The following is a 12,127-nucleotide window of genomic DNA, read 5'->3' as shown; positions in this document are numbered from 1 at the left end:
CTAGATTTCCTATTGGTGGTAAGTTGCCAGAGACTGAGTTAGTAGGATTGGCACCAAACTAACATGGCTGGTTTAGCTCTATGAATTACAACCAGCAGGAAATGAGTGAATTGAAGCCTTTCGTGTTTGGGGAGCAGGATGCAAGTAAGGAAGGCAAAGCAATTAAGTTCACTAACTTCTTTCGGGAATTTCAAATATTGTTGAACAAAAGTGTTGAACTGCTTCTCTTCAACTCAGTTCAATTGTATGAATTGTCTTTTTGTTTTTGAAATGGAGAACAAACCAAGTGTGCGCAATTGGTGAAAATGATTTTTGATATTTAAATAGCCAAAATACTTAATTAAGTGAAATTGATTTTTTTCTAGCTTTTGATGTCAAATTTGGCTGACTGCCTGGCATCAGTACAAACCTAACATTGTACAGATTGCTTGGCCCTAAGTCCTATGGTTCATGATTTTTTCACTCATCCAATTGCACATTAAGTGACACTGCCCTTCAGACTGACTAAAATAGAACTAATTTTCAGAGGAAAGCCAAATAACTGAAATCTACACTCAGGTGAAAGCCCCGTTACTGAAAAGCAAATCAAAAATGTTTAGGTTTGACCATCACTTCTAACCTTATATAATATCACTTGATTCTTAAACAAGTATTATCTGGTGGGAGAAACAAAATCAGCAAATATATGTAAACATATGCACAGTTCCATAACCAAAAAGCTACATGAACTTGTCAAATTTGACAAGCATTTAAAACAACAACAAAAAAGCACTGTATAGTTGAAACTGACTGAAACAGCTGCAACCTCTCCTCCCTTTACCTATTTGTATTTTGATGTGATCTTTTCCATAGTAACTAAATTTTTTCCTGTTTTTGTTTTTAATGAGGCAGTATGTGGCCTCTGGTAGAGGGTCTTGTTTTGGTACCATGAATTCTATATTGAGATAACAGCAATGAAAGAGTTCCTCTGCATTAATTAGATTGCCCCTTTTCAAAAGAAAAGTCTATTGTTCATGAAATAGCAATTACTTAAAATGAACAAAATATGAGTCTGTTTAGTTGGTATCCGACCAATACCAAAGAGAACCACCGCACCTTCTTTGTCACTATTAGATACAAAAAAAGCAAAAACCCAAATGTTTCTAAATCTAAAAAACCAAATGGAAGCAACCTGCCTCCTGCTCCCCAAATGAAGGAAAAAAAAAATACAACAAACCCCCAAACCAAAAAAACCAAAAAAAACCCCCCAAAAACCCCAAAACAAAACAAAAAAGTAAACAAACAAACCCCACAAGCAGAGAAAAAACCCACAAAAAACCAAACCCCAGCACAATGCTCCATTTGCTGGAAAAACTCCCAGTATTTATCGGTACTGAAGCAAATTCTTCTGATGTATTAAGTTTGGTGAATGAAAGCAAACAAATGCTCACAGGTCAGAAAGTGCACTAATATACACATCAGTGCAACACCTTTATCAGAAGGCCACTAACATCTTTCAAAACTTTTAAATAACTGAAAGAGTGTTGCGTGAGAAAGGTCTGTCAGGAGTTGCAGTCTCATATTAAACCCATATCTCTACATGCCCATTTCTGGCATTTAAACAGTAGACCTACTTTTGTACATCCCTGTGCAACCCAAACATGTTATTTTTCCAATCTGATGATTTAAACTGAGCATAGTAAAGCAGTGACAGCCATCTGCTATTTTTGGATGTTCTCTGAAATTTCCCTTATGAACCCTTCCTTGTCTGAGAAATAAAGGTTCAGAGAGAGGAGTTTTAATTGACGGCCAGTCTCTCTTCTGTAATCAGCACTGTGAAAAACTTTTTTCTACCAAGATTTGCCCTTTGGATCCTAACCTATTGATGGGTCTGATTACACTACCTTGCTTTTCTTGGAAAATAACTTGAAAACAGTAATTGCCCCTCTGTGTGCATTTATGCACTAAGATATGAGGTAGCTCATGGAATGGAAATCAGAGTGCTGGAATTGCACCAGTATCTGACAAAAGGAAAGCATGTGCCACCAACTGTAGACAGCAAGTGCCACTCCCCAGTTGTGCTGATGGCAGTCTTTCTTGTTGACTTGTGCACTCTGCACTTCGAACCAAGACAAAGAACTGGATAATTTTCAAAAATGAGGTAAATACACTTAAACACCACATACTATAACTATCTTTGGCACTCATACCAATGCAAATCAGAGTCAAGCACTCTTCTGAAATAAAGCAAGAAGTAGAAAAGCTGCCATAACCACAAATCCTATTTGTGCCTCCCAGAGCTGAAGGAATAGGGCATGCAGTATTCCTTGCAATTCAACTATTTGAGCTAAGAGGGAGCGAGAGAGGCTATCTACGTTTCAAATATCCCACATCAATTTAATTGCAGTAACTATATGGGTTCTTGTTTTGGCTTTTGTGATTTTGTTGTTGTGGTGGTTTTTTTGTTTGTTGGGTTTTTTTTTGTTTTTTATGTGTGTGGGGTTTTTTTTCTTAATTAAGAGGGCTTCAGGTTAACAACTCTTACTTTTTATCACATAAGATGACAGATATTCTAAAGAACTAAAGTTAATAAGCAGACATTGTATTTGAATCAAACTTGAGTTTCCAGACTAATTGCCAAGTCTCAAGAACAACTCAAGGTAAGAAAAAAGAGAAGAAAACAGCAAGACTTGTGTTGAGGTGTTTTCAAAGATCTCGTCTGACGAATTTTAGACATGCTAAATACTGTCTTATCATGTTTCTTTGCCAGCAGCCAAGAAACCCAAGTGCACCATGACTGTGAAAAATGCATAGAAAATAGCCAAAGAGATGTTAACTTGGATGGCATAAAATTCCCTGCAAGGCGTTTCTAATCATTAATTTTATTTAAATATCGATGACTAGTACACCTAGTCCTTCTCTTTTGCATTTCAACAGACTTTATTCAATAGAGTTTTTGTTCCTCAGCTAGTATTTCCCAGTACGTCCTTAGTTTCAGAGATACATAATTGCTCTGAAAAGAATTTGGACTGTGAGAATAGAACTGCATTTTAAATATTGATTACTGGACAGACTGTATTGAGACCAGGCTCCAAATGTGTGCTAAGGGAAGAAAGAAGAAAAAAAAAAAAAAAGGAAAAAAAAAAAAAAAAAAAAAAAAAAGGTATTCTTACAAAACTCTGTCTACGAGTACAAGATGAGTACAAAGGAATTTGAAGATTTTGATTATCCGGAGACAGCAAATTGAAAGGAGAAATATCCTCCTATTCACAGAAAAAACTCCAAAAATTGTGTTATCAATACAATTCAGTAGCTCCTCTTTTCTTTTTGGTATTGGGCTATTAATAAAAACAGCAAAATTAGTCCCAAGACTGATCCTTCAGGAAAGACACTAATTACTTCCCACTTGTTAATTTTCTTATGAATTGCCGGCTGCTTTTTATTTGTGTCTTAAGTTCCAACTTGGCTAGATATGTGACTAGATAATGCTCTTTTCTTTCCTTCTTATTGTTCTGTTTGACAGTTTCTAAAACCTCTCAGCCTCAGCGTAAGAGCTGTATATCACAAGGAATAGAAGAAACTTTCTGTGAGGAGAGTTTATTCATTGTCTATAATACCCCATCATTTCAGGATCATTTAATATAAATCAAAAGGAGAATGCCAAACTATATAAATCCTCTGTGCAACGCAGGTCAGCCTCTGTGTTCCAAAATTTAAATTATATGCCTGTCCTCTCTTCATCCAGTTTTTCCTTCCAGTCATATTTCTCCTTCTCAATGAAGGGATTAGCTAATTTAAACTTATGGAAGTCTCTCTTGCTTTCTCTAGGCAGATCATCTACAACAGGCAGATTATATAACCCTTCCAATATGTGCTGGTGGCTGAGAGAGGCAGGAGCTTTTCATTACTGAAAACTGGGTATCTGCCCACATGCCACACCAGATCTACATCCTGCTAGCATATTTATTGGAAACTAGAAACGAGAAGGCAGAATGAAGCAAATATTTGTTGTTATCTGCACATACTCCATGTTAACTACAGATAGAAAATTAACACAAAAAAGAGATGTTGCTTTTGGGAACTATTTGGAGGAAATTTCCTAGCAATACCTCAACAGCTTCATGTCAGAAATAGCTGTGTTGTAAAGAGTGCCAAACTCAGAGGCACATTACTATTAATTTAGTTATACCTTCTGTATTGAAGAGAACTTTGCAGCTCCAAGAATTAGAAAGGCTGCACAGGCTTTGCAAATGCCCAATCTTAATGTAGACCAGTGAAAATAGGTTTCACAAACTCACAATCAAATTAAATTGTTCAGTATTTTAACAATTGTTTTTGCAAAACTAACAGCAATGAAGATAAATAACAATAATAATTACAGTAACAATAGCAGCAGAAACAACTACCATTCAGCTTTACAATCCTTTTCCAAAGATCACCAAATTATCTATGAAAAATGAACAGAAATAATTGACATGCTGACATTTTGACTGACATAAGGGAAAGCTTGGGAAATTAAAGCACTGCCCAGCAAAGCAGTTCTGACTTCATCACTACCAAGAATTCCACTGAATATTAACAAATTTCCAAGTGAAATGTAGGCTAATTGCTATATTTCCACATAACTGAGGTTGATTCTTGAATAATAATAGGTCACACATCATATTCACTCAGTTGCTGCATTTTCTGTTTTTGGAGGATTTCAAATCCCAAGTGAAATTGCTGAACAAACATTTAGTCCTTAGATCTGAGAGCGCTTGATTACTTGCTAAGCTGGACACCAGTTTTACCTTCAAGGTCTGCTTTTTGATAAGCAGAGGTTGTGGGTTTAAAAACAGAGGACACCATGAAATTGGGTTGTAATATCCTTCTCCCCATCTTTCTTTCCCACAGGAAATATGAATAATTACTCAGGGGATCGTTCAATTAGAAATCAGAAAATCCAAGCTTACTGTACTGAAAATACTTCCATTACACACAGTATGCTTCAAGCTTTGAACAGGTATGACATCCAATAAAATAAATAACATATATCCAACTAACTGCAATTATTCTGCAAGTAATATGGAGCTTTGCAACACCAGATTTTGCATTGGTATACCCTAGATCTCTCCTAGTGGGATATTCCTTTGCTCCTCATAGCAACAAGTGATTCCTGAAGCATCAATTCCAGCTCTTCTTACAGATAGCCATGATGCCTGGCAAAAGCAAGCTAACACAAACATAATGGGTACAAGCATTACAAAGGCACTATATAGTTAACTTCTTGTTCTAACAGGTGTCTGTTCAGATCCCACTGCACTAACTGTTCTGTGAGCACTGATCACAGTGCTCTGTGATATATAGCTATGTGATACATATAAAATATATAGACCTAGATAGGCTATATATTAAAGGGATAAATTACAGAACAACAGAATGTTCCCCTCCAGAAAGCAGGGGTCCCACTCTGACATTTATTAATGCTGTAGAGTATGCCTAAAGAGAATTACACTGAACTGAAATCTGATAATGAAAAATCAGATCCCATGATCTTTCCCTACATGAGTGAGGACAGGATTTGGCCTCCTGCATCTTCTGTTGACAAAGGGCAATGGAACCATCAGGCACATTCATAATAAAAAATGCAAGCCACTGCTGTTTGTGCAAAGAGCTGGAATGGGTTTGCAGGAACTGAACGCAGCAAAAACCTTAGTGTCATATTGTGCTAAAACAGAAATGCAAGTGTCAAAAGGAGCTGGGTGCACACAGAGGGGCAGACTGGTCTAACAGACTACCTGGAAGATGCAAGGATGCAAGCCATTTCCTTAACTACTACCGAGACAAAGCATAAGGCTCCAGAGCATCCAGCTGTGCTCTGACCTTCTCATCAGCTACCCAGGCTAACACGATTGCTGAGTGAACCTGACCTAACACTCACTGATACCAGTACTCAAGACAGTAAGGCACAATATAAAATCTCCATAATGCACTACTCTAACACATAATCAGATCTCCAGAGATCTGGGAGCTTCTCCTATTCTGCTTCCTTCATTCTACCCATACTCTATTTTAAACTATTGCTGTTAGAAAGAAAAGAAAAAAAATCAAGACCTGCTTGTGCATTTTGATCAGAGACCTAAAAAAATCTTACAGCTTCAAAAAGCTGTGAGAAGATTCATCAGGAGCTCGGAAAGGCTACATGTGCAAAATTTGAAAGGGCAATTTCAAATTTTTGTTTTAGCTTAATCAAGTCTTCCAAACTTATTATTTTCACTAAATTTTGCCTGAACAGTAAGTTTGAAGCAGATCCACACGGAGATAACAAGACATGAAGATACACAGTCCCCCAAATTCTGAAGTGTTCATGGTATTTGGCACTTTATTAACTGGGGTTTGTAGACAATGGTTATGTCTCTGCCATAGCCAGTGCTGGGACTGGAAACTGTAGAGGACCTAACCAAGCTTTACTGGGCAACAGAGCTCAGCCTAGACTGTACCTGAAAGCCTCTTGTTTTCTCACAGTCTAAACAAGTCTAAATACTGCCATTACTCCTGGGAGGCCAACTAGCTGCTTCAGAGCTAGGAAGGTTGATCTGCTTCACTGCAAGGCAGGTTATGTCTGCACTGAGCAGACACAGAACAGCCCTATGAGCACAACGATGCCACCCCTTATTCTACCACTCAAAAACCTCTCCATGCACAGCAGTTTTAAATAAAGATGAACATTAGTGGCTGCCTTTAACCCATTCTGTTAATGATTTGTCATACACTTTTGAAGGTACGAGGACAGTTGCCAGGAAAATTCTTCCTGACATTCTCCAGGGCTGGATTTGCTGTGACAAGGCAATATATATACACTAATCAGATGATAAAATATGGAGATTAAACTAACCTTTCAGTTATCCTGTCCATACTTCTAAAGTGAAAGTTTTTCTTCGTTCTTTCTCAAGTGTGTTCAGCTAAACTAAAAGACTTTTCAAAGCCTCAGAGGTTTTACTTCTTTACAGAAAAAAAAAATCAAAATAACCACACCACAACTGATCTCTCTAGGTATTTTTCCTAGAGATATTTACTAAAAAGTCTTTCATTCAGCCATATCCCTCCTTGCACACAGGCATTACATATCTCCCCAGCCCATGTGATGCCCATTGACTATATCTCTTTCCTAATCTTCCTTCAAACTCATGCTTTAAAATCTCTGCCATCCACACAAAATATAAAAGTAAAGCAAATACACAAGCAATGCCTGCTATATAGAAAACAGCCTTTCTCTACCGACCAAAGGTATTAGAGATGTTTTCCTTTTTGCCAGAACTTATTGTGCTTTTCCTTACATAGTGGAATAGCAACCCTGTGCCTCAATTGGACCATAAAAAATATTTTTTAAGAGGCTTTGCTTTTCAAGCTGCAGATCATAGTTTAAAATGCCAACAGATTGCAGCACATTCAGACACTTACTAGTCTTCCTTTATACATGCAAAAACTCACTCAATACCTTTCATTCTATATCTATGTGTCATGTACACACATGGCTTATATAGACAATGCCCTATTTTACTAGACATTGCAGCCTGCAGCTTTATAATCCACATCCAAAACATTCATAAGGAAATTGTCTTGAGATCAAGGCACTGACAAAACATTCACCAATTATGGGATCAGTCACTTATGCTGCCATGAGAATCTGGTGTGACCTGGACAAGTAGTCAGTGAACATTTGGGCACTAAGTGATTCCTAGCTTCTGTGGGTCTTAGGCTTGATTTTGGCCTCTCTTCACCTCAGTTCTGCAAGGTCTGGTCTCTCTCCATCTCAGTCTTGCAGCTTTTGGTCTCAGTCCTGCAAGTGTGCAATAAATTAATACTTTTGTCTTGCACTGTGAAAATAAGTGAATAAGCACTCAAGGGGCAACCTACAGCACATACATTTAAAGTGACCATTTCTTAATGGGAAAAACAATTACTTAATGCAAACATCTACCTCCTCTTCACAGTTTTTGAAGGCATAGCCAGGCATATACATCTGTGCTTTCTCTATACTAAAATTCTTTAAATATTTAGTTTCTTTACCTTGGCTTTTATAAAAAGAAGTTAAACTAAAAAGGTAGCAATTGTCATCTGTTTTGCCTCCCCATTTTAGCTATCATAGAAGCTTTTCCTTCCTTTGGAAATTCAGAAACTAAGCATTCTAGAATTACATGCTGCATCAAGTAAAAGTAAAAATATCACAACAGAGGAAGTATGCAATACACTTATTTCTTCATTTGAATGAATCACATTGGATATACACAGTGGAAATTATTTTGCAGCAGATTTAAAGCAAAAGCTGATCTTTTTTGTTTAAAATATATTATTACTAAGTAAAAGAAGACATTTAATACCTTCTTGATGTAAACTTCACAAACTACTGTTACATTTCCAGACCTTGTATGTGGTTACTATTTCTATTCCCTAAATACTTTAACTCTTTTTAACTCTTATGCAAGTAACACAAATGAAATTCAAATTAACAGCTTTCAATCTGATATTTTTTTGAATGTGACAGTCTAACACTAAAATTGTTATGTGAATGCAGTCTAGTGGAACATAAAATATATTGTTTTTAATGGATTCACTGGAAAAAAAACTAAAACCACTGTGATCACTTAATTCAAATTATGATTAAGCAAGTAAAGATTTGGCTAGGTTGTTAGAATGGAAGTAGAAGAGAAGAATCACAGGTTTAGGTAAGATTATAGCATTAAGAAAAACTTTGTGTTCAGTATGTTTTGCAAAAGAGCATAACACTTCTCTTCTGACAGTAGAGAATTCTCCTCTACTTCCAGCAAGCTCAGCCAAAATTTAGCTAATATTAAACATCAGGAAATGATATAGTTCTAGACATTTTAATTAATGACTTATTTGTTCCTAATAATTTGGCTGAGAATGAACAGAGCTCATTTTTAATGGAGCCAAGATTATTGTGTGCAAGAAGAAACAGAATTCCTCATTCAAGAAGAAATAGTAGGTCAATGTAAGAACATCTGCACGCTTACTGTAAATCATTTTCATGACAGAAGGTACTGCCATGCAGTCTGATTAACATTACCAATGAAGCACAGCCAATTTTGATATGTTTGTATGACAGATTGCTGTTATTAGTCAACACTAGAATGTTTGATGTAGTTGCATAGGGCTGTCAGCCCTCAAAATTCTTGTTTTGCATTCTCAGAAAAAAAATAAACTGACATATGTTGTCTTAAGTTTTCTTGCATTTTAAGTGTTTACATTTCTGTAGTGGAGATTCCCAAGCAGCCTCATGTAAACTAAATATTGTTTACATATTTCTCCTCTGAGAGGAGTCTTGTGATTGATGGTGATGTTCACCTACGAGGTCACAGAGGTGGCAACCTGTGTAGCCAATCTTTTGCCTTTTGATAAAGTGTATATATATGGAGTCAGAAAAATTTAAATAGAGCTTTCCTGCTGCCTGCCTCATTCTTTTGTGTCCCTAACAGCGACAGAAATAAGAAATGGAGATAAGGATTTCATTTCACTTGCATACTGTAAAGTTCAACTCCAATCCACATCTTTTGTAACTCATCTTGAAAATCAAATTCTTGTGCCGTACTCTGAGTTCCTGCCATCATCACCAGGGTCTGCAATCAGCACTCAACCAACACCTACGCTTTGCATGATGCAACATCGAACTGAGCCCTTCCCCTGCTGAGCTGGAATAACTAAGAGTAAGACCTCCCTTTGCCTCAGGAATATATTCCATTTTCTCCAAGTTTCTTAGCTAACAAAGCAGACTTTCTTTATGTACAGATCATTGCAAGGAGGGCACAGTAATTCTGGTCCAATTCTGTTAGTGGTCTTATGCAAACACTGATGTAAGGAGCAGGTTCTAGTCTGGGAGACAGGAGGCATCCATGTTCTCTGAAAGACCTGCTCACACCTGAGAGCCAAAGAGCTATATTTCAAGGAATTCAACTGCTTCTTTCTGAAGACATGTAAGATTATTTTATAAATGACGAGTCCAATTTCATAAAAGAATGCCAATTTATTGATAAAATTTTGTGAAATAGAATTTTATGGAAAAAGCCAAAATCAATCGGGCAGCATTGATCCTGGGATCGATGCTGGGTGAACCTCAGATCCGACAGCATGCCATATCCTCCTTGGTTCACGAAATCTGCCCAGGCACAGTCCAGTTTTATAGAGTTTTTCTTGCTCGAGGCAAAAAGTTGCCTCACCCCATTGTCCCCTCTGTTGGTGTTTCAAATTCTTATTTCTTTTCTTTCCTTCTGCTGGTCTGGTGAAGGGTTTTCTGGGCAGTGTTGGGGTTCCTGATTAGATTTACGGGAACTTGGCACTCACATGCCCACTGCCCACTGGTCCAATGTAGGTAAGATCCCAGTCAGGTGATGATCACCGAGTCCTTGGCAATCCCATCTCTGGAGAGGGCCCATCTCCTGGAGGAGACTCCTTCTTTTATTTTGCAGATGAATGGGTCTTCTATTCCTGGAAACGACTTGTAGTTGCACCACACTTTTACTTCAAGGGGGGGTGGAGGCATTTGATACAGTATATATTTTATACAGGATATCTATCTTAAAAGAACGAATTAATTCCCCAATACTTACAACAGTGTATTAGAACAGATTAGAAGCAGTGTATATAAATAAAGAACTTGGCAGTCAATAAGCACACAACAGCTATATGCACTGGAAGGCACTGCTGTGCAGACTTTTCTAAGGCTTGGCAAAGCAGGGGACATGACCAAGAAAGTCCAAAGGCAGTATGTGTCCTGAACACTACAGCTGGATTTGCTGCCAAGATTTGCATCATTCCACATTCATCTTCCACTTCATTTTCCACATATCTAACCGGCTTTGAATAAATAATGAATTTTTGCCTCAGATAATTATTTTTACATATCACATTCCTCTCAGTAAGAGTCCTGCAAATGCTCCCAATCACTGTACAACCCATCTCTGAGAAGGCTGATATACTGCCTGCTTCTCTTACACAAATTCCTTTTCTTTAAAAGCCATGAACCTAATAGCTATTCAATACTGAACCCCCTACTGCCCTGGAAATCTCCAGTGGCTCAGATAAAAGTAAATTATCTGAGAGGATATTCCTGCCACACCACCGAGCTCTTGCTTTTTTCTCTTCTGTTCCAAATATTCAGTTATTTGAGTCACCGTGTTTTAACTCACTAACCACTTTCTTAGATTTCTAGCTCAGAAGAGGAAGAAAGACAGTATAAACCACAAATTGTTAAGAAAGTAGCAACCTGTGTAATTCTTCCCAAAGATGGCCTTTCCATATTCACTAGCAGCTCATTTCCGTTCTTCGTAATTAAGTTTTTCTGCCTAAACCTTTTGCTCAAGGGCTGCTGCAGACAGGATCCAATGGCAGTACCTCAGCCCTCCAGCCAGGCTGTGGAAAAGGCCAGCCCCTTTGTCAACAACTCCACTCCAAAGCAAAACAAAACATCATTGCAATGACATGCATTCTCTGCCCTGGGTTCCAGCTGAAAGGTGTCCTTCCAGCCACCTCTCTGAGTTTCCCATGTTGGTGCCTCTTGGCCTGACAAGCAACTGGAATAACCTGGGTTCCCACTGCCAGTTTGCTCTGTCCCCAACAGCAGGAGTCACCCATCCTCACAATTAGCTATGAAACAAGACCATGTGTTTACAACATTTGGAAGATGTCTCCACCCTGTGGCTTGGCTTAGGAAGAGACAACTGGATGGAGTAGACTGAACCAGATACTGACTAGTCTGGTATTGAACCTGTACATCCCAGTACAAGGAGGGGGAAAGGGAAGAACACATACAGACATATATACTCCACTTAAGCCCTTAGGATCTCTTTTACTCAGTTTGTCCAGCGACTGTGAAAGAACATCAATGTGTGAATTGAATCTTAAGATGCACTCAATGAGGCAAACAAATAGTAACAACACAGGGAAGGCAGAGCACTTGACCAGTCTTTGTAAACCTCTTCACAAGCCCTCTTGCGCTGGAAGCCAGAGCCTTCACCAGAGGAAAGAGGGGAGAAGCAGGGAATAAAATCTCAACATATGGGCCTTTACAGGTACTGTGACACCACAAATGATTACATAAACATCATACATTTGACTCTTAAAGTGCAGCATGCACAGTGAAATCAATAAAGCA

The 12,127-nt window shown here is 38.0% G+C and overlaps 1 protein-coding gene across 3 annotated transcripts in view; it reads right to left on the bottom strand.

Moving 5' to 3' along the window:
* Positions 1–12,127, bottom strand: part of TPK1 (thiamin pyrophosphokinase 1) — a 300,992-nt gene that overhangs the window by 131,541 nt on the left and 157,324 nt on the right. The gene's annotated exons all lie outside the window — the stretch shown is intronic.

This window comes from Sylvia atricapilla, chromosome 1, assembly GCF_009819655.1.
Source record: "Sylvia atricapilla isolate bSylAtr1 chromosome 1, bSylAtr1.pri, whole genome shotgun sequence".
NCBI lineage: Eukaryota > Metazoa > Chordata > Aves > Passeriformes > Sylviidae > Sylvia > Sylvia atricapilla.
This window is presented reverse-complemented; position numbering and strand designations above follow the sequence as displayed.